This window comes from Cygnus olor, chromosome 5 (assembly GCF_009769625.2).
Source record: "Cygnus olor isolate bCygOlo1 chromosome 5, bCygOlo1.pri.v2, whole genome shotgun sequence".
NCBI classification, from domain to species: Eukaryota; Metazoa; Chordata; class Aves; order Anseriformes; family Anatidae; genus Cygnus; species Cygnus olor.
This window is the reverse complement of record NC_049173.1, coordinates 685,627-708,726: the sequence shown is the minus strand read 5'-3', so window position 1 is coordinate 708,726 and position 23,100 is coordinate 685,627. Positions and strand designations below refer to the sequence as shown.

The 23,100-nt window shown below is 44.7% G+C and overlaps 1 long non-coding RNA gene across 1 annotated transcript; it reads left to right on the top strand.

Moving 5' to 3' along the window:
• The first annotated feature begins 18,621 nt into the window (after positions 1-18,621).
• Positions 18,622-22,902, top strand: LOC121071389. The gene is made up of 3 exons (XR_005820562.1): positions 18,622-18,655; positions 19,975-20,107; positions 20,504-22,902. It is a non-coding gene; the product is annotated as an uncharacterized LOC121071389 (long non-coding RNA).
• Positions 22,903-23,100: the final 198 nt, after the last annotated feature.

The following is a 23,100-nucleotide window of genomic DNA, read 5'->3' as shown; positions in this document are numbered from 1 at the left end:
AAAGGTGTGTTCCCGCAAGCACAGCTTTTCAGGGAAGAACAGAAATCAGTGAAAAATAAACCCTGCTCTGCAAACACAGGCACCTTCCTGCCGCTTGCAGCCAGCCCCAGGATGCATCGCCAGCTGCCTGGCCTCGCACCAGAGCTGTTCTCCATCCCACGGGCTGTGGGTATTTTCTTACAATTTTGCTGTGTCTCCATCTGCATAATCCCTTTTCATGAACCGAAGTCCATTTGGCTGCACTGCACTGCTGTCAAAATAATGTCACCGTATCAGCAAGGTGAGTGTCAGGACGGTTCCCCTGTCTGCCAGAATGTACAGATACTGTATTTTGAGTAATTTCTAAATAGGTCACAGGTTTTTGTCAGACAAAAGCAGAGTTAGCTATTGTTATCTTGTCTGTTTTTACATAAATCTGACAGGCTGATTACGAGAAACCCCCATTACCTATGTGCCATTCACGGTGCAGCTGCAAATGTATGTCAGAGCTGTCACTGGCAGCCTTTCTTCCAGGATTTTGTAGTGTTGTAAAAATACAGAGGACCTTGCTCCTGGCTGAATCCTGACCTGCTGTATGGACTTGTCACTTGGGATCAAACCTGTCCCTTCCTTTCCTTTTCTCCTCTTCCTCCCACCTGGTTTTCACAAACAGCAATTGAATGGAAAGACTTCTCAGCTTGTTGTTAGTCAACGCATTATTACATGTCTGGCAGCCTTGATGTGGGTTGTTCTCCCTGCATGGCCATTCCTCCTGGGACTGATCAGAAGCTCTGCCAGAGTGATCTGTCAGAAAGCACTGCTGCAGTGAAATAAAAGTACCGGTTTTAATGATTTTTTGGATAAGGGAGGAATGAAAAATCTTCTGGCCATGCTGAATACCTGTTTTTAACCTGCCATATTTGTTTGTTTGCTTGTTTGTTTTTAAGCAAAGGGATCAAATAAATAAGGAGTGTAAGTTTTAAATGAGTGTCAGGAAAACATGACTGTCTGTAGCCTTCCATTGGTAAGTGAGCTTGCAGCGGCACGATGACCCAGGGCTCAGGAGTGGTCCTGCTCTCACATTCCACTGCTTTTGGTTTTCTTGGTAGGGGATGGGTGACCCTCTCTTACCATTCTCCAGGGAAAACCCCACTTCTGGGCCCATCCTCACTGATCTAAACTGCTCCATCATACAATGGCATGGGTTGGAAGGAACTTTAAAGATCACCTAACTCCAACCCCCTGCCATAGGCAGGGATGCCACCCACTAGCTCAGGTTGGCCAAGGCCCCATCCAGCCTGGCCTTGGACACCTCCAGGGATGGGGCATCTACAACTCTTGGCAACCTGTTCCAGTGCCTCACTACACTTACAGTGAAGAATTTTCTCCTAATGTCTAATCTAAACCTATCCTTTTTTAGTTTAAGACCATTCCCCCTCCAGGCTTGTTGTTGAAGGGCAGAGTGCTAAGACATGTACCTCTGCAGGGCTTGGAACAAAGGTATTGTACAGTGTAAGTGCAGTTATGCAGTAATAGCTATTTATCGGTTTTCAGTGAGAATGTATGGGATAAAATCGCAGAGAACTGCTGTTCTGTGCCTGGTCTAGAGTTGGCAGTAGACTGTATACTTCTGAAGTTCTTCAGCAAAACAATTGTGGAGCAAAATTTAAGTCATAAACTTTAAAAAACTATGTATATGCATAGGTGTGTGTATAGGTATATTTGTGCATGCAAACATATCATAGCCTGCTACTGCTGAAGAAATATAAAATGTCAATCCAACTAGTAAGAGGCATGGACCTGCAAGACTTGCCAGCACCCCTTAGAACTGCTGTACAGGTGTGTGTCCATCCAAAAGAGGGTAAAACAAAACAGAAATTTCTTACAGACAAGGTGGAATACATTTGTTATCCATCTTATTTTACTGTTTCCAAGTGTGTTGCTGTATTTTTTGGAAATGGTTTATATTATGAAAATTTATTCTGGTTATACTTGCAGATCTAGTCTTTCTCACCTCCCAAATTGCTGCTTTACCACCAGGAGAGAAGTGCTGTGATTGGGGTAAACATATCGCTACTTGATGAACAATTTTATTCTGTTGAGAAATAGATCATGAAAACAACAGTTCATATCACTCTTATGAGTCTCTTTCTCGCTACTTTTTTTTCTCCTTTGGGCCAAGAAGTTATTAATTCTCAGACCTTCTACAAATAAAAGGCATTCTCAGAATATAAGAAATTACTCAGAGCTGCTGTTTAAGTGTGTGACTTTTCTGACTTTTACATCAATGAGAGTGTTATCCAATTCCAAATCATTTTCACTAAATACATGTAAATTTTTTTTCCACATTACCTGGGCTTCAGAAGAATGGTGAACTCCAGTGCAGTGATAGAAAACAATAGGTACAATTTTAAAAGTAAGTGATGGTGGCTTTTTAAGTTGCTGTGGGCACTGTGGCTCCAGTTAATCAATTAAAGTAAACCTCACAGTAGAAAATGCAATAATTTCAGTTATTCTGAATTTAAAATTGACAAGCGTGAATACAAAGGAGCTCTGCTGATAAGTGAACATGCTGTTGAGTCCAGGTGTGTCAGTGCAGAGCCAGGTCTTGCTGCACAGGTACCTCCCAAAAGAGACCTGCACCCAGGGCTTGGAGCAGAGCTACACTTTGCCAGTAAGTTGCCTGCAAACAATTTCAGCTGAGCCACGCTAACACTGGTGGTTTTCAGAGTTCACTTGCATTTGGAATACATCAATCACTTCCTTACACCTACCTTTCTTTAACTACTCAGGAATTTGCCATTATCAGAGTTCAAAGGGGAACAAAGAGCAAGTTTATATTATCTGTGACTTAAAAACAAGTTAGAGCAGGGAGGCCACCCACTAGATCAGGTTGGCCAAAGCCTCATCCAACCTGTCTTTAAGCGCCTCCAGGGATGGGGCATCCACAGCTTCTCTGGTCCTCACCACCCTCTGAACGAAGAATTTCCTCCTAATGTCTAATCTAAATCTATGCTTTTTTAGTTTAAGACTGTTTCCCCTTGTCTTATCATTATCTACCTGAGTAAAGAGTCTTTCTGCATCCTTTTTATAATACCCCTTTAAGTATTGAAAGGCCACATAGTTTATGCTTGCCTTATAACACACGGTGGGTATGCTCTAACCCCTGCCCCCAAATTTGGTCCCCATTTATTACCCAAAGAAGCAAAATTATTTGTCTGAGTTCATCTTTTTGATGAACCTGCAGGCTAGTTCGGTGTTTCCAGTCCATAACATGTGATGCTTATGTTGTGGTTGCAAGACATATTCTGAAATCGCTTTCTGTAGATGTGTTTTGTTTGGTTGGTTGGTTGGTTGGTTTGTTTTAACACTGGAAACAGAATCATTTCATCACACTGCTTCTAATTTCATAAGCTGATTCCTCCATATCTCCAGTGTTGCCAGAAAAATTGTGAACTTGCGGAAAACCCAGTGGCAGCTACATATGTGCATTTCCATGGCTCAGTCCCCACGGGATCCTAGACTGTCAGGTTTCTTTGTGTGGATCCCATCAATGTGAGTTCTCTGGAGAGTGGTTTTACAGGAGAATACAGAGAAATAGTTCCCTCCCTTCTCTTGGTATTGCTTAGTGCAGTATGCAGCTGATGTCATATGAAAGGGGGGAATAGGGTAGTCCTGGGTCACACCAATCCCCCTGGGGAGACAACTGAAGCGGCAGACACAGGAGAAAAAATCTTGGAGGCCACCAGCACTCCTGGCTGCTGCCACAGCAGAGCGGGGAGGATGGCAACGTGCTCGTTTGCAGACAGACCGTCACAGCATGGAGGTGTCAGGAGTGGTTGGATCCCCTTTGTTTTGCAGTGTTTGCTTTAGGTGGGGAGAAAGTCCTTTGAAAAGTACCTTTGAAAGTGCCCTTAAAGAGTTTGTGTGACCCTGCATTGACTCAGGAGCCAGAAGCAGGGTGAAGGACAGCAGTATCAGTGCTACACCAAAACCAGGGACCTGGCCCACCAGATCTTGCCTGGACCAAGAGCAGAAGTGGGGATCCATCTCAGCTAAATGAGAGCACTAGCAGACCCGCCAGGGATGGATATCTAGTCTAACTTTTGTTTGCTTTTGTCTTAGATTTGAGACAATTGGGTAATTCCTGAGCAAAGAGCAATGTTTTATGTATATATACACAAGGCAAGCATTTAGATTCAAACTGCTTTATATAAAGAGCAAATGTATTTTGGTAATCCTCCTGGACACATCCTGGACACATCCTTTTCTGTCTAGTAACTGTAGGTAATTATTAATACGGGTATGTATGTCTGTGTGGGCTCAGGAAGTTTCACAGGAGGAATGGTTCCAGCTGTCCCCGGCTCATCTCTTGACCCCTTGTCTCGTGGTTGAGTACTTCTTGAATGTAAACTGAATTATAATTGCAGATGGAAAATTCTATTAGGATCCATAATTTCCAAAGCAGCTATTTCATTTATAGGCATTGTCTTAAGAGAATAAATGCATTTTTTTTCCTGTTTTATGGGGCAATGATATTCTAAACCAGAAACTTGCAAGGCAGTTGAAAGAAGTGGCTAAGGACAAGCTATAGGAAAATTCCTTTAACACCCCTTGTTAGTATTGATGTATTCACAGTACGCGAGTATTTCTGGAAACCCATTTCTCCATGTAAAAAGGAAACTTCTATGTGCAAAGGAACAGCCAGATCTCAAAGTGAACAACTGAAGATCTGAATCTGGAGGCTATCAACTGAAGTCATATTTTTTGACACCGAGACAGCGGACTAGGCTCTTAGGTAGCATTTTTCAGTATTGTTGACATTTGCTACAACAAGTGTCCACAATTCCAGTGGACCTTGTCTGTGGTGGATAGGTGGTGATTGCTAGGGGCTGAGAGAAGGGGAGCCCATGGCCCCTTCCCTGAGTCCTCCCTGGTGCAGAACCAACATCCTCCATGGTGGGAGTGGGGATACTTTTCCAGCTTGGTCCTCACAGGCAAATCCAGGCAGCAGCCAATGACGCCAACATGATCGAGTGTGGGCTATCACCCCCTTGAAGCGGGGAGGGCAGAAGCAGCCAGAGGTCCCTTTTCACAACACCTCTATGACAGTGATACCGTGCCATAACTGGCGTGTCAGAAAACACGGGGTGGCAGGACATCCGTACAGTGACTGAGCTTTCCCAGGGCAGGCACAAAGCACGGGGTATTTTCTGTTAAAATTCTGCTCAGTCTTCAAACGGGAGCTAAACACAGCTGAAGTGAAGCAGCTGAAAGCTTTCACAGTTTTCTGCGAAGAGGTGTGAGCTTCCCCCGCGCTCTGCAGGCACTCGACATGTATTTTTAGCTGATTCTGTAACAAGGGTGCATGTGGGGAGACATTCATGAAAACAAAAAAAAGTCTGTGGGAACTTGATTGTGACCCTAAGAGAGGATTTATTTATCATGAGAATCAATAATTTTGATATTTTTTTTTGTTCGAGCATCAAGAGCTACAGTATCTATTGAGCCCATTGAGTATTAATATTTATGAAAAAAAGAATTTAAAAGAAAATGAGAACATTCCATGGATAATTTAGATTAGATATAGAAATGATTAGTTTTATTTGCTTTAATAGAGGATCTAATTTCACTGCTACCTAATATTTAATATTGTTTCTCCCTGCCTTGATTTTTTTAGCTTTCCATAGTACTGAAAAAGAAATAAGGGAGGAAAAAGAGACAAAGAAATGCAAAGTAAACCAAAAATAAGGGTGTTCAATCAGGCAAGAAAGAAAGCTATCTAAAGTCCCACGAATAAGGTCAAGCAAAATGAATCATATCTTTTTCATTCAAGAAATGAATTTTGCTTCAGGCATTAAAATGCAGTCTTAAAATGTTTGAGACATACTTACTATTCTTCTTGCTAAAACTCTTCCATTTTTGTCTGATCTGATTGCAATTCCAGAGCACATGTATTATTAACAGAGGTTTTCTTTGTAACTCAACCTGTTCTTTAATCTACTTACAGAGCAAAGAGACTGGATAGCCCCTATCTGATGCCTGTAGATAAGGATACATGATGAGGCTCCAGAAAGGGCTCATGCAAGCAACTAAAAACTCTTCGTTCCTGGAGGTTATTGAGACTCAGCTGGCCAGTGCCCTGAGCAGTCTGGTATGAATGCAGTGTTGGTCTTACTTTGGGCAAGATCTTAGGCTAGGGACATCCTGGGGTCCTTTCCAACCTGAACAAATGTTAGTCTGTAATTCTACAACTACAGAAGAGTACTTTATCTACTATATCTTTGGTTAGATACATGATTTTCCTTACCAGAAAGAAACACCAAAACATTAATTAATTACAGACTACCAAAAAAATAAAAATTAAAAAAAAAATAAAAAAAAAGCAAACAAACAACCAAAAACCAAACAAACAAACAAAAAAACAAACCTCACCCACTTCCCAGCTGTCACTTAAATAGGTGCTTCAGTACTTTTTTTTTTTTTAATGAAAAAAATAAATAGCCCCCATTTTTGCTCCGGTGCCATACTGGGCTGTTTGCAGGGTTCTGTGACCCATCTCAACAGAGCAGGCAGCATCACACAGCGACCCTGCATGAGGACTCCCCTGGCATCCTGCCTTCTGGTGCTTGTGTGGACACGACTTGTACGAGGGCTATCAGATTAGAAGTGAGGAAAGAAAGCCAGATATCTGCTGGGTGCCCTTACTTTGTGGTGATGCACAGGAGGGAGAGGACAAGTTGCCTCCCCTAAAGGTTTTATTTATAATAACTGATCACCCCAGTAAACTGGCTGGGGAGCTGCTCCCAGAAGGTGAATTAAAGCTGTCCCAGCTCACTTCAAAGTTTCCACGCCGTGGCAGATCCACCATGGGTCTGGGGAATGCTGTTCTGCTTTTTATCACTTTGCACCAAAGGAGCCTGCATCTTATTTCTGGGATGAATTCACGAAGTACCAGGCTCCAGCTGCTGGGCTTTGGGATGCCTATTTTGCCAGACTGCTCCCTGTCAGAGCTCTTCAGTGACCTTCTTGCACGTGTCCATCCAGGTTACGGTAGATAGAGGTTAAGAAGTGATCTCCCAGTGTCATGTCACTGTCTTGGTTTTGCCCCAGGTTTCTTTCTGGGGTTTCAGATATCTGAAAGTGCATATTCTGCATTTGAAAAAAAAACAGGGATTATTATAATTTTCCCTGCTGAATGCCTCAATCACTGAATGCTCTGGTAGCTCCATGTAACAGTGTACAAGAAGAGCTTTTTTCCATGTGAAACTTCACAAGGGTCACTCACAGAGCTCTGCCCCTCTCTGTCCCCAGCGGCATCTCCTCAGCCCATCTGCAAGCCACCACGCTGCACCGCACCCAAGGTGCTCCAGAGCTGACCCTGAAAACAGGAACTCTCCTTCTGATTCAATGACAGTGAAGTGAAAAGAGGTACAATTCATCATAGATATCAGATGTATCTTATTTGTCATGCTTTTGACAGCATCCCTTGCTTAAATGCTCTTTCAGAGTACCAGATGTTAATGCGACAGAAAATAATCTCTGTCAGTGCTCGTCTCCCTTTACTTCTTCACTGGGACACAGCTGATCCATCACAGAGTCTGACCTGGCTGTGAAAGTGACTTCTGGCTCTCTAGCCTCAGCCACAGAATAATTCACTATTCAGGGAGAGTGGCCTGAATCTGCTGGACCCGTCCTGTGGTATGCAGGACAAACCGCACCGAAGTCAGGGTCAGCTGGGGTGAGGTTAGACAGTGCAGGACATGGGAACAGCCTCCCCTGAGCAACTGAAATGGCCAAATGGCTTTGGTGATTGGTCACTCGAGCAGCTTCAGCGCAGAACCTGCTCCCACAGTGCGTGGCTGTGGCTGCAATTAGTCTGGCTCACCGTGTTGGCTGCCTTGTCCCCTCTGCTCCCCAACTCACAGCCATTGTGCACCCTTCTGTTTCCCCAGCTGGTTCAGGGGCGCTCCATTAAAACCCCCAAATCCACTAACAAATAACAACAACAACAAAACCAAGAGAAAACATATGCAGAGCACACCAAGGTAGCCGTGTGTGCCCACAGCAGGCTCCCAGCACGGGCCTCTGCCCACCGGAGAGTGCAGGGGGCGGCAGGGCGGCACTGTTTCCATGGGTGGCACATGGCCTCAGCAGCGCTCAGTACCTGGGCTGGCTTCCCTTCCATCTCGACAGCACGGCAGGAGGGAGGTGGATGGCAGGACGTCTGTCTGTCTGCCAACAGTTCGGCCTTGCTGCTAAACGCCCGTGTCAGCCCTGCTCTCGGGAGGCAGCGTGGCTGCCGCAGGTCCCACGCTGTTGGCTCTCTGGCGCTGTGCAAGCCCACGGCTCCTCAGAGGAGGCCGACACTCAGCATTCGTTTGTCGTTTCAGCCTTTCCAGGCACCGTCTGAACTGCTTGCGTGGGTGGATTTTTCACTCCAGGAAGGCTGATGCTCTTTTCCTTTATTACATAATCCTTTCAGTAATAACACATCTCTGGGTAGCACCACACCAGCTAATTAGTTTTTTTAGCAACATTGTACCGAGTTTTATTTGCAAACAAGCAAACAGAAGTAAGGCAGTGACTGGCAGGAGCAGAAGGGAAGTGAGAAAGGGGGAAAACACTGAACTGAGGAAATGGATGTCTGCTGCTGAGCCACGGAGATGGGACTCAGCGGCTCGGCTCGCGGAACCACGTTTGTTCCTTGTCCCCTGGATGAGCATCCCATGCTCAGTGTGACGGGGGGTATGTGCCATTCCCTGCTGTTCTGCAAGGGCTTTTCCTGCCCAGTGCCTTGAAAAATCTGCCGTAAGTACTTGCAGAGGGAACTTCCACAGCAGGGAGGGACCCAGTGTGGGGAGATAATGTCCCAGCAGATGTGGTGGTTCCTCAGAGCTGTTCAGCATGCAGAGGTTGCAGGACTGGCAGGTCTCGGCTGAGCCAGACACAGGAACGAAAACAGGCATGTGAAAATGGTGAAAAAGGAGGGATGGAGGAAAGAACAGATATTGCTCTGGAAGACCCAAACAGTGTTAAATGCAAGGCCACTGTCTGCCACTGCATTGCCATGGGAGTCTCTGAGGAGCTGCTTGTCAGCATTCATAGCAAGAAGGCTCTTCATCAGCAGTCAGGGTTTGTTAGTCCTGGGTTTGTGCATGCAGGGACAAGGGGCAGTTGGGCGCACTGCAATCCTGGAAGGAAAAAGAGAAGAAAACAGCCTGGGATTGAGGAAAATCCAACATTTTCAAGAAAGCCCAGGCAAGTCAAGGAAATGCTTTGGGAAGTTGACTTTCTGTGGAGGTGTGTGAGCTTGCTGCAAGGAAATAGCTGTAAGAGACGCCAGAAATCCCTAAGCATGAAGGCAGGCATTTGAGGCAGGCATGGGTTACGGCTCTATGGCATTTCTGCTCTTGCTTGCTCTTCTGTCTCGGAAACACTTATAACAGTTTGAACGGCCTACCTTTCCTTTAGCAGTCATGAACAAATATCAAGGCAAAGGAAGATTTTTATTTTTATTTTTAAATCTTCTATCTCCTCCTACTTGAGCATAATGCAATAGATTTTAATCAAAACCACTTTGGGATTTTTTTTCTCAGTGTGGTTGCTTCTGCTCTTTTTGGTAAGCTGGGAAAGAAACTGCTGTGTGCAAGTACAGCTCCCAGTAATACACTTCATTTCCAATGGAAGACGATCCTTGTGACTGAAAATAGTTTAGGAAGAACCTTCCCTAAGGAAAACAGAAGTTAATAACAGAGAAAACCAAACAGTGGAGTCCTTCTTTGTTCTCGAGCAGAAATGCTTTTAAAGTGCCCAGCAGTTTGTGCCAGCGGGGCAGGCACCCCCGGCTCCACCATCGCCCTTCCATAGGGTGGGCGCTCAGCCATGGCTGGGCCGGCAGCGCTGCAAGGGGCAGCGGCGTGTGGTGGCCCCTGCCCCCCAGCCCAGGACAGGCTCTCGTCATCAAGTGTGGGCTTAAAAAGTGCCCTCCTCCCTGAACCTGCTAGCAGCTTTCATTTGTGCCCGTTCATTTAAAGAGAGCCTAACTGCTCTTCAGTTTCCCGGGAAGTCCTGAGCCTGAACATAATGCCTTTTGTCAACTTTCTAGCCTTCACTGGAAATTCTTGCACCAGGGTTTTGCCATAACAAGTCCACATAGAAAAAGCTATATATTTTTCCAATACAACCCTGAAACTTTCTGTCTTTGATGTATACCATGAACAGTACACATTTTTAACCATTTAATAGGAATTTTAAATGCAAATTCTGTGTTTCCAGTTCCTAAACAAACATTTCTTCTTTCTGTAGATGTGATTTAGCTGTTTGCTCTGTCAGATTTCATTTCGACTACAATGCATACTTTATGTGGATATTTTTTCCTTTAATCATATTTTTAAAATAAAAATCATCCACATGAACAAGACCAAAAACCTTTATAGCCATTCAGAAGAAGAATTTCCAGTGTTATTCTCATGCTTTATATCTTTTAATTTATTTTCAGAATATTCTTAATGTAATTATTTTCTTTGGAGATAAGTGGTGATCTTGCGAGAAAAACAGAAGTGGGGAGAGGGAAATACCCTCCCTTTGTTTGCTGCCTGCCCCTTCTCTCCCCGTGAGACAAGCTGCCCATCTCTCTGCTCAAAGGTATATGGCTCAAATGAGCTGGAAAACAGCTCAATCTGCTTGAGTGAGGCTTCACCGACAGGAACGAGCTCTCAGCGGGTGCACGTGGGTATTACTGGTCCCTGCAGCATCTCCCCTTCAGCTAGACAGCAAGGGGTCAAGGCAAATTAGAGGCCCAGCACAGCGGAGAGCGCAGCTCGAGCACGCTCTGCTGCCGCTGGAGCTCGGCGCTGCGGGCACGCAGGGACACAACTTCAAGCTCCAGGCTGGGAGCCGGGTGTTTGCCGGGCACCGAGCGTGCCTGGTGTACGTAGGCAGCCAGTGTGTCGATTTTACCCCAGCCTTTTCATACCTGAAGAGGTGTGGGCTGTACAAAAAACAGGCCAGAGGTGCTTCTGCAGAAACAGACAGCCTAGTCAGAGGGGAGCACGGGTCTGGCACGGAGATGCAGTACTAAAAACTGGGGAGGAAAGAAAATAAGAAAAACTCCTATTTTTCTGGTGCTGAATGTTTCTCCGTCCTCCACAGGCAGTGCTGCCCGAGCTGTGTGCGAGGACAGGATCAGGAAGGAGACCAGCAGTGATCTGTCATGGGCATAGGGGTGGGAGAGGGGGCACTGTGTTGCAGTTATGTAGGACAACGTCTTTTGGGAGGAGTAGGGAAGGAGAGGAAGGGGAATCAGAGAGAAGCTGACTACCCACCTGTTAGTGCAGTAGCAAAGAGCTCTGCCTGGTGGCCCAAATACATACCTATGGAACTTGGACAATTTGGGTGGGAAGGGACTGCTGGAGGTCTGCATCCAAGCATCTGCTCAGGGCAGGTTGGGTGTAATTTGGGTGTCTCTTAATTGGCAGAGTTAGTGCAGTACCTACTAGGCAGATATCCCTTTATCTCTGTTTGCAATGCCCACACAGCCTGGGCTACACCTGCAGACCAGTGGGTGTGTTTTGTTCCTTTCAGGCAGTGTGAGAAGGGATGTCCTCCTCCGTCATCCTCAGCCCTCCCAGCTTGCAAAACTCCCCCCCCCCAGTTCCTTGGTCAGCTGGGACAGTGCAGAGTTCTCACCTGTGTGACCACAACCCATGTCCCGATTCCTGCAGGGCACAGCAGCTTTCTGCTCAGCAGGGAGCTCACACTGGGTGCTGTGCAGACATGGATAGGCTCAGCCTCCAAGAGTGTGTCCTTGCTGGGTGCACGTTGCAGCTGGGTTGGGATAAGCTGTTCTCAGTTTCTCACCCTGAGAACATTGTGGTGGTGCCATGCCCATCGAGCACGCAGAGAAATTACAGCTTATACATACATACAAGTGAAAAGCAATTGCATTTCTTCATCCAGGGATTCCCAGCATTGCTGTATTACATCAGATGTATTGCACTCCAGTCCCCGCCACCCAATCATTAGATTACAAAGATAAAACAAAACCCACAAATAGTTAGCATTCTCAGAGTTGTAAAGAGTAAATATATTGAATGGAAAATACTGTAGATAATGCATCACTTTTTGTTTCGTTTTGTACTGAGCACGCAAAAAGAAAATGAGCAGTCCTGGTGCTGGGGACCAGAGAAGTGCCTCTCAGCTGGAGCCCTGGTGGGACGGGGGCTGAGGGTCCTGGGGAGGGACCGATCCTGGTGACACCTTGTGTTGCTCTGGCCATTTTCAGCGTGGGAGTTGGAAGAGATCTGAGCTGCTGATCCCACCGTACTGATACGCTTGGACCGAGCTTGTCACCGCTATTTATCACTGAAAACACTTTTTGTGCAAGCGTCATGACAGGTATATTTATTATTTCATCTCCTCAGCCTTTGGGTTTTCTTCTTGCAGTGCTCTCCAATCATTTACTGTTCTCTCAGAAGCGAGCACCTGGGAAGTTCAGCAGATTAAAGAAACGTGGCCTCATTATGAGTGAGATCCATGGAGAAGAAGGCAAAGAAGCAGGCAGAGGAAAAAGCTTTTGTACAGCACTCAGGACAGCTCATTTTCAATACACTGTTAAACTGCTACTGCTTAACTGTCGGAAAATATAAGAGGCTTTCAGATACCTATCAATGGGCTAAGTTTCAAAAAAGTTCAGCCACAGAAGACAAAGATGTAGCCAGAGTCAAAATTCAGAGGGAAAAGCAGCTGCATTTCACCACAAGTATCCCGGCTTGCCCACTGCCCAGCACTGAGGTCCCAGTGAACCCCCGCACGCCCAGCGTCTCCAAGCACCTGAGGGACGTCCTCCGAGAGGACGGGCTCTGGAGGAGGCCCCGGGGCCTGCAGAGAGGGCGAGGGCTGAGGTGGGCAGTCCTACACCCGCACACACAGTGCGTGCTGGGGGCTTCCTGGCGTGGGACTGATTGTCTGTCTTTACCTGATCTCCCTGTTTAGCCAGTAAACCTTTTCTTTACACACACACACACACACAGAGACACTAACACCCAGGGGTAGCAGCAAGCCCTCGCTGCCCTGGGTGGTGGCACATGCAGCCTGGGCAGTCGTGGCACGGCACGGCACTGGGACTTCCCGAGGAGGAAACACAAAGGCCACCCTAATAAAGCTTGATTTTGGAGTAGCTAGGTGTTCCCTGGAGGTGCTGAAGTGCCAGCAGTGGCAGTTGCAAGGCTAGCTGCAATTAGGTAAGAAAGACACTGTACTGAGTTGGAGGTGCTTGGGGCTGTTCGCAGCTCAACGGTTTTAAACTGCTCTGGAGCCTGTAAAGCCAGCATCTCCCTTTTTTTCCCCCTGCTTGGAGCCTGTTCCCCTGTCATGTTAAAGTTATCTAAATACTTTTCTTTCTTGCCATGGGATTACCACTTGAGGCAAGATGTGTGCAAGGATCGATATTTTCTCTACCTCTAACCCTGTCTGCCCGTGACCATGCTTGAAGCAGCTGTGGCTGCTGGAGCACTCGGTGTTGCTCCCTGCCCGGGGCCCCTGCTGGTACTTCTAGGAAATCCACAAGCCACACAGGCGCAGAAAAAGGGGTTGTGTGTGCAAAGTAAGGCGCTCACTGAGCTCTGGTCCTCAGCTGAGTCACCAGCAGGTCTTGTTTGCCCCTCGACCTCATCTTGCTGCGCAGTTTCTCACCATGCAAGCACCGTTTGTCTTAAAAGAGGAACTCCTCTCCTGGGCAGAAAATCTGAACAAGAAGAATAATGTTCTGAATCACCGCTGGTAGTTTTGTACAGGATCCATAGACATGGGTTATACTGCAAGGTTGCTCCTTTATACTGAACACAATTTCAAAGATTTGGATTAATAATTCAGAACACATTTCTCAACTACATAGCATATGCTCAAACATTTCTTGGTGGAATATATTCCTGCATTTATGGATCAGTTTTTTGCCTTTTAAGCCTAATATATTTGTAAATGAATGCTGATTGGTTTTCCTGCAGTCTGTTTCAAACAGATTATAGGACTTTACGAAACTGTAGAAAATAATAACAAATACTATGAGAAAAAATATATTTGAGATTACTTCATGTGAACCATTTATTTATTTATTTTTAAAGTGGCTTGCTTTAAACTAAGAAAATGAAAATATAAACTTGTAGAAAATCTGTGAAATATTATGGGTGAGAGGGGAGTTAAGCCCTCATGGAAGATGACATCTCCTCACACTTTAGTGGAACTCCATCCCACTACACAGTCTGGCATTACTATCTAACCAAAAGTGTTTCCAAATATAAAATTTAATTGAGAAATTGATTGTTATGAATGAGATTATAATCTCTGCAAAATGAACAAGATTGATATTAGGTGATTTTTTAGGGGCATGGGGGATTTAGGTATTCACTTAAATATATGACAAAAATATTAAAGATAAAAACTAATATCCTGTTTTATTTTAATGAGACAATCTCTTTTTATTAGTCCTTTGAAAGTTACTCTTCAAATAGTTACAAAACTTTGAGTTTTTAAATTTTATTTTCACGTCTTCCCCACCTTTCCCAAAGCCAAGAACATTAAATATTTTATTCCACTACTGTACTCAGCAAATACATGCACATTTTGCATCTAATTCTCTTGAAATATATTTTAAACTTTAATGCTTTACAAAAAGCATCCAGAAAAGGAGTAAGATTTGTCTCCTATTAATGCTTTCCAACCAATCACATAGTTTATTGTTTAGTCAACATTCTTGTGTACTTTTCTTGCACAGATGTAATCAATTATAATATTCTAAGTTTCCACCCATGATCAAATAAATTATTCTTCTGAACTTTGACACATCTTCTGAAAAATGACATGTCTAGACATCCTGCTCCCAAAGAGGCACAGATCTTCAAATCTCTTTTCTGTGTGTGGCCCTTACCTGCCACAGCTGCTGCTGGAAATTTATTTTCAGTGATGAAAACACAGTATTCCCCATTGGCTTGCATGACTAAAGACAAATTTCACTTTTTTGCTATTATAGCTGAACTCCTTTATACTGTAGAAACTTTCTCCTTTGTCATTACTATTCCAGTTTTAATGATGACACGTCCTCCAGGCAAGGTGGCTCACCACGTGTGGGGAGAGATGTGGATGTGGAGAACTGGTTGAAGAAGTCCTGATGCGCTGGCCTTTCCTAAGTGAGGCTACTTTGCCTTCCCCCGTGCTTGAGAATACAGGAAGACGGCCGTGCTGCAGAGCCCCACTGTTGGATGAGATGCCCTTTGGTGAGCAGAAGATCTGCTTTCACAGGCAAGGGCTGTGGGCATGTGAATGCTTTTCCTGCAGGGGCATGCGGTGTGCCTGGAGTGCCTGCAGACATAACCATCACAGGCCTCCTCCAGCCAGCCAGCAGAGTGTTACGGGTCTGCTGCCATACGGCTCTTCTGGATGCTCCTCGGTCCTTCTTGTGCGTGCGGCTGACTGAGCCGCGCGTGCCAGCTGGCAGAGCCGCGCTGTGCCCCGTGGCCAGAAGGCTACAGCCTGCCTGGGCAGGGCTGCGCCTCCTGCAACTGCAGCGCAACTCTCAGTCATGTCATCTTATTCAGTGCTTATTAAATTAACATAATTTAAATGCCAAACGCTTCTGTCTGTGGCAGCAGTTTTTTATGTGCATAGGAACAAAGAAATGTAGGGCTGGAAAGAATTTGGGTTACCAATTCCAGTACTCCGGGGTTGCAGCAATTTGTTCCTTTTTATGAATTCATTGAGCTTAGAAGTGGAGATGTTTGTACCCACTGCTCCACTTGGAAGGCTGTTCATGACTGGTCAAGGTTTAATGTTTAAGAACTTTCTACTAATGTCAACACCACACTTTTCAAAAATATATTTATTCATGGCCATTTTATCATAATTTATTCTTATGCCAAAGTTATTTTTAGAATAAATGACGTTTTGTCCCTCCCTGATATTTTCCCATTCATGTGTTTGTAGACAGCAATCGCATCCTTTTCAGCCTTCACTTCTTTAGGCTAAAGAAGCCAGCCTCATTAGGCTCCTCATGTAAAGGCAATCTCTGTTCCCTGAGGAGCGCCTCCCTATGCAGGCTTCAGCCTGAATGCATCTTTGTTCTCATCATTTCATATGGCAGCCTCTCCAGTACTGCGAACACCTACCAGCCCTTCTCTGAATGATCATTGCATATAACCCTAATTCAGGATTTCCACCTAGCTTTCCCACACTGTCTTTTGCCTATTTCTCTTCCATTTTGGTTAGCGTTCATGTTTTCCATCCCTGTTACATCTGGGCAGGTCCTCCGTGCCCAGTTCTGCACCTTCCAGCCCCTCCTGTCCCGATATCTGTCACTCACTTCCCCCTCTCCTTTCTTCATCTTCTCAGATTCCCACTACAGCTCAGCCATCATCACTACTGCCGGGTCTCTTGTATCAGCATCTTCTTCTATAAACTCTGCCAGGAATCATTATATATATAGCAACTTGCACATCTGCTTGAGGGTGGTGCCCACCTTACAGCTTTTGTCACTATTTCCTCTCAACACTGACTTAAAGACAGTAAATATTCAAATTATTGTCATTAGCAGTAGAATGAATTTGAGTGTGGGTATGAAAACATCCCTCAAGTAAATCACGAGTCTACCTGCTACTTCCTTGCACAGGAGCTCTTCTGTCCCTGCAGTAGCCTTGTTACTATGTGCTGTAGTTTTCCCTTTTCCACTCTACATCTTTTGTCAAATTCAGATTTGACATGTAGCAAAATCTGAAATCTCTAAATCCTTTGCGAGCATGGAAATCCTGTTTTCCCACCTGCGAGAACGATCCCATTTCTGGATGCCCAGAGCCAGGCAGAAGCTGCCCACAGGCTGCACCCACCAGCACCCACGCTGCATCCGCTCCCCTGCGCGGCGGTCGGTCGGGGCAGAGCTCCTGCAGCCCCTTCCCCCCCGGCAGCTCCCGTGCTCAGCTCACTCTGTTGCAGGAGGCAGTATTTGTTTAATGTGCAGAACCACAGTATTTTAATTAAGTGTCTTTTGCCCCTGCTGCCATTTGATTATCTACAGTTATTGGAGACTTGGGTTGTTTGACTGCCTCTGAAGTGAGAAGGAGCAACAGAGTCAGCTTTGAGCTGTTTGCTGAGAAAAACAACACTAGAGATTGATGCTTGGTGAGCTCAGAACTTCTGAGGGAGTCGATGCCAACCTTGGAGGAACACTCTCCATCTTCTTTTCACTACTCAGCCTTTGTGCTGTGGTACTCTGACCCTGGGCAGAACTGGAATTTAAAACTGCTCCATATTTTTCATCTGAGAGCTCAGCAGTCACTTTTTTGACCTGCAACAACACTGACCACAAGAGTCTTCTTTCCCTTGAAGAGAAGAAATGGCACCGGAGAAACCTTTGGTTTCAAAACAGGAGCAATATTATTAATTTTTCTTACCAACTGACATCTTTCAATTATCTGCAGCCTTTACTGAACAATATTCTTTCCACCTGTTGGCATTTCCTATCACTTCAGTGTCATGGTTAGGAGAAATTCCTCTACTGCCTACAGGCAAAAACTCAGTTTATTGATCAAGATAAACATATTTATTTAGAAGGCAAGTGCACAGAAAGAAAATTACTATTGGGTCTCATAGCTCTGGTACCTCTTCTTAAAAATGCCAGAAACTGAACGTGGGATCCAGGGGCTCCCAGGGGAGCTGGGAGGGCGGTGCTGCTCCTCGAGGGAGAGACCCTAGCCAGGGCACAGCCCCTGAAGATTTTTTCAAATACAGTGGATCATGATAAGTGCAAAATAAAACCTGTTTCAACTATAAAGCAAAATATCACCATATTTTTTAAGTGAAACACATGGCTTAACGTGAAACAAAAACAGACTTTTGAGAGGAAACTTGCTGAGTAATACTCGTGAACAGAACATGAGAAGATTTTGCTAGCAGTACATAACAAAGGAAGATTATTTTTGGTGAAAATTATTTTTATGTTCCTTTACTCATCTCTCTGTGTGTAATTTGAACTGTAGGATCAATGGTTACTCTTTATAGTATGTATTCACACAAAATAAACTGAGTGGGTGGGGTTTTGTTACAATGACCCGTGAACACTTTATTTCAGCTAGATTACCCCCCTTTCTGCTGGGCTTTCGTTAGCCAGATTGACTTCTGCCCCGTCCTTCTGTAAACCTCTGTATTAGCTGTGACAAGTGGTTATACATAGAGGCCCATATCCAGGGGCTTTTGAGTTTTTTCCACTGGTGGGATCTTGGCAGCGGTGGCAGGTTACACAGGTAACCTCATCCGTCTTGTTGTGTATGGTCATTATCTGCATTTTACAGGCCATTTTAGGTTCTCCTTGACATCAACAAGCTTTGACTTTTGTCTTCAGCAGAGCTGGTGCAGGCCCTAAATCCTGTAAGATCTTGGTTCCATTGAAGTGACTGAGAGTTAATGCTGGTGGAGCCGGGATTTCATGCTGTGTCTCTATTAACAAGGCTAAGATTTCACATCCCGCAGTGAATAGAGCTTTGAAGATCGGGATTTTTACAAGCACTGCTATCTGGACAGGTTGCTGCACATGATTTCCCTCTTCCTCCCAGGTAAAATAATTTCTCAGCAACTACAGAAATCCCTGAATGAACAACTACCACGGAAACTACCACGGAAGCATGCACACATGGTGAGTGATGTCTGTCTCTGGGGACAGTGACAGATGCAGCTGATGTTACAGTTGGTTTTTTTAGGTTGATTTCAAACACTCATATGAATTGATAAGGGTGCAGTTACCCTAAGGCTGAACTTATTAAGAACAACATGATGAATCACTTTATTCAGTGTGACCTGACCTGACATAAACCATGAGTATTTTGTACATTTCTTTTTCTTTTTTTTATGCTGTTCGAAAAATATTGCTTGTTTGATCTAAATAGTTTGTAGGTAGATCAAGAACTGGTGGAATGGGTGGACCTGCAGGGTGATGATCAGTGTTATGCAGTCCAGTTGGAGGCCAGTAAATAGTGGAGTACCCCAGGGGTAAATACCAGGTCCAGCTCTGATTAACACCTTCATTAACAATCTGGACAATGGGACAGAGAGTACCTCAGCAAGTCTGTAGATAAAACAAAACTCGGGGGAGCAGCTGGTATGCCAGAGGGTTGGGCTGCCATCCAGAGGGACCTCGACAGGATGGAGAAACGGTCTGATAGGAACCGGTGAAGTTTAACAGGGAGAACTGCAAAGTCCTGCCACTGGCGAAGAACAACCCCAGGCATCTGTACACACTGGGGGCCACCGAGCTGGAAAGCAGCTCTGCAGAGAAGGAGCTGGGCGTCCTAGCGGGCACCAAGCTGACCGTGACCAGCAGCATGCCCTGGAAACAAAGGTGGCAGCAGGCAGGGTCTGGGCAGCAGGAGCAGGGAGGGGACCCTGCCCCATTTATTTCATTCAAATTCCATCTGAAAACAGGAAAGCTTTTTTTTTACTTTTTTTTTTTTTCCTTGAGATTGACCAAGTACAACTCAGAGATTGACCAAAAGTTTTTGAAGTGGGAGGAGTCCTCATTTCAAAACCTCACAATGGGGCACGAATCCTTAATTTTTGTGGTTTGAGAAGTATGCTGACAGCCATAATCTTTCAAATAATAGTATTCTTTAAATGCTCTCCAAAACAAATTACAAATGGAATGGTCAGGTGAATTAAATAGTGGAATTCATATCATCTGCAAAGCGGGCCCACTACCTTAACCTGCTCCCTAGAAAGAACGTGAATTTTTCATTCTACTTAGTTTACATATCTGTATAGGTCTAGAGAAATCCCACCTGTCTAGTTACATTTACTCGCAGATATCCAAAATACATCATGTTTCATTCCCCAGTGCCTTAGACTGCACTTGTGAAAAGTCCTTTGTCTTCCTTTTTGAATGCACCTACAGCACTGCTTAAAATAAATAAATAAATAAGCCAACACATAAATTATCTGAATTGTTCCATCTGCATATAGTTCTCATGCTGAACTGCGGAAACCTGATACAAAAGTGCAGTAACGAGAGCGGAGTAGGCAATGTCAAAGTGTCATTGAATTACTAGAGCATTGCTGACTGTCATGCATTGCACAGCACCTCTGTTGTTCAAAGGTGAGAGAGATCTTTATCTTCTGTTCCTGCATGCCATTAGTATTTGAAATTCACCCTGAAGCCATCACAGTTTAGCACACTTGTTATCAGGTTAACAATGGATTAGATGATGCTTTTGGATGCTTTTAGATGATGTAAACTGTGAAGAGGACACCCTTGTCCCCGGTCAGAAAGTTCATCTTCTTTTGTCACTTCATATGTTAAATAATGGCACGGGCAATTACTTACTCTCATAGTTGACTGGATTTGATATTTCAGAAGCTAAAATAGAATGGATTTTGTTCTGCTGACCCCAAAGTTTTCAATTCTGTATATAACTGTCAACACCTCACAGAGTATAGCAACGTTTGAAAAATTAATTGAAGTTCAGTCTTTCTATTTATTTTCTGCGTTTAGAAATCTGAAATAATCACTTTCCTGGAGGCCTGAAGAGACAGGATTTTTTTTTGTATTCAGTTTATCTGTACCTGAACGCTGGTTTCTCTGGTCTCCCATGGGAAATGGGTCACACTAGATGGAGTTCACCCCTGTGAGACAGAACTGCAAAGACTTGGGCTTTTCGCCTGAATGTGAGTGAATGTGTTGTGCCTGCTCTGGCACGCATCAGCTCCCGCAGTAAAGGCTTTCTAATGTTATGGACAATTAATCGTGTGAACTTCATTCACCACAGCTGCATGGTCATCAGCATAATTTGAACAGATAAGTGAACAAGTGTTTAACGTCATTGACATAGAAAAAGACCCATTACTAAGATGAACTCTGTGTGCCACACATCACTGCATGGCACACCGCAGGCATTTAGTCTGGTACTTCCAGTCTGACACAAAAGGAATTTGGCCAAGACACTAGATTTAATGAGCTTCATTGATGAAAAGTGCCAAGACAGCTTTAGTGGCTTCAGTTAATCAAGAGTCTTAACTTTTGATTAACTGAAGGGAAATAAAACCATCCCTCAAATTTTAAGGTTTTTACATGCATATTATTATCCATCACCATTTCTGTCCTTATGGAGACAATGTGCTGCCAGGTAAATTATCAAAACAATTTATTAGCAATTATATATAGTTCAAACATTTTCAATTGTTTTCAGGATGGTAACCCCTAAACATTTCTAGCCCAGCTGGATGTACCAGAGAAATTTCACATACATACCTGACACTATGATTTTATTAACTTTTCTTGTCAGCTTTTGTGGATCCCAGATAAACAGTGCACGGACTCCCTCAGGGTCTGCAGTTCCCACAGCTTGAAGCCCCTGGACTAGAACATTTATAACTGCTCAGGACAGTGCCCTGCACACCTCTGTATTATTTTCTTTTTGAACAGGAATATTTCATTTTGAAAAGCACTTTACCATTTTACATATGTACTAATGATAATGCCCTTAATAATATGGTTTAACTTTTGGTCAGCCCTGAAGCGGTCAGGCAGTTGGATGACCTTTGTAGGTCCCTTCCAACTGAATTCTCTTCCCCTCCCCTCCTCTCCTCCCTTTGTCTGGACAGAGCCCTCAGCGACTCCCCTACAGCTCTTTTACTGGGCAAACCCTGAACATGAGAAAAGAAATGGCTTGTAGACCTGATGGAATTAGACTCCCCCTAATAGTGGAACACTACGCATTTTGTCCAAATACCTTTAGTGCACCCCATTCACCAAGACTGAGTATCAAGCTCATTTTCAGTTGTATTCTTGCTCCTTTTTTTCTTCAACTTGCACCTTCAGTAAGAGAAACAGAGAGCATTTGGCATTGCCTTACCCCAGCAAAGAAGTGACGGGTCTGAGCTTCCTGATGCAAAAGCAGAACACAGGTGTCTCAGACAAGTGCTCGACAGCTGCATGATGTGAGAAGGAAGAAGAGCTTCCCTCTTTCCTTCGGTTTCAGAGGGACTAGCAGCTGCCACTGCATTTTTTCATTAGCCGGGTGTGCAAGGCATAGATTTACCTCTCTGTGAGTGCCGCAGGAGCCCTCCAAGGCATACGTGGTACAGAGCTGGAGCACAGGGGCGCAGCAGGGCCCTGGCTGGGGGCAGCTCGGGGGGGTGGGGGGCAAGGACGACCCTGGTCCTGCTGCATGTCTGCCGTGCACCATCAGACCAGGCTGCAGGCGCTGAACGTGCAGGAAAACCCTGAGTGAGCAACTGAGCGGGCTCACATCTCAGAGAAAGCGTGTCTGCCTGGAATTTGTGCTTTAAAAATGAGTGAAATTGTCATAGAAAAATTGACTTGCTCCCCCTTTTCTATATGCTTTTACTTTGATATATTCAACAACAACAAAACAGAATTACTGCACTTTACTTACAAACAGGAGTGAGATAATTTTGCTCTGAATCTGAAACCGAGTCTCTAAAGAAACTGTTAAAAGAGGAATCAGCAGGACATAACAAAGGTTTTCAGACTGAAGAGGGAAGCCATCCCTCCTAGGAATAGGATGGATTTAAGAAATGTATGAATATCTTCTATTAAGAAGGAATATAAATTCTATAACCAGCTTTTTGGATTTATATTTGAACACAAAAATCAATGACTTAATACAGAAAATGCATGGGCTCAGGCCTGTTTAGTCATCCCAAAAGACCCAGTGTCCCCTCAGTGGGGAATGAAGATATTACAGAAGAGAGACGTTGCAGTCCCAAAAGCAAAGGGGGGATTAGAAAAAAATCTTTCCCTGCAATGACTTGAAGTCCTTGAGGAAACTTTTTGCTGTGTGTGCTGTGTGGAACAGACCACGCGAGCAGGTTGTGGGGCTGCTGCTGGTGAGCGCAATGGCCAGGCTTCCCAAAGGCAGCCCGGCCCGGGATGCAGACAGCTGATGTTTAAACAAAATCAGCCTTGCTCCCAGTATGGTTCATTGCTGGCCATCACGGCCAATTTATTAAATATCTCAGTGTTCAGAAACGTTCAGTGTTGAATGCTCTTTGCACCTGCAAGTTCAGACACCCGAGGGCAGGCTCACACTGGCACTGGTGCACAAGGGGAACCTGCGCATGGTACGT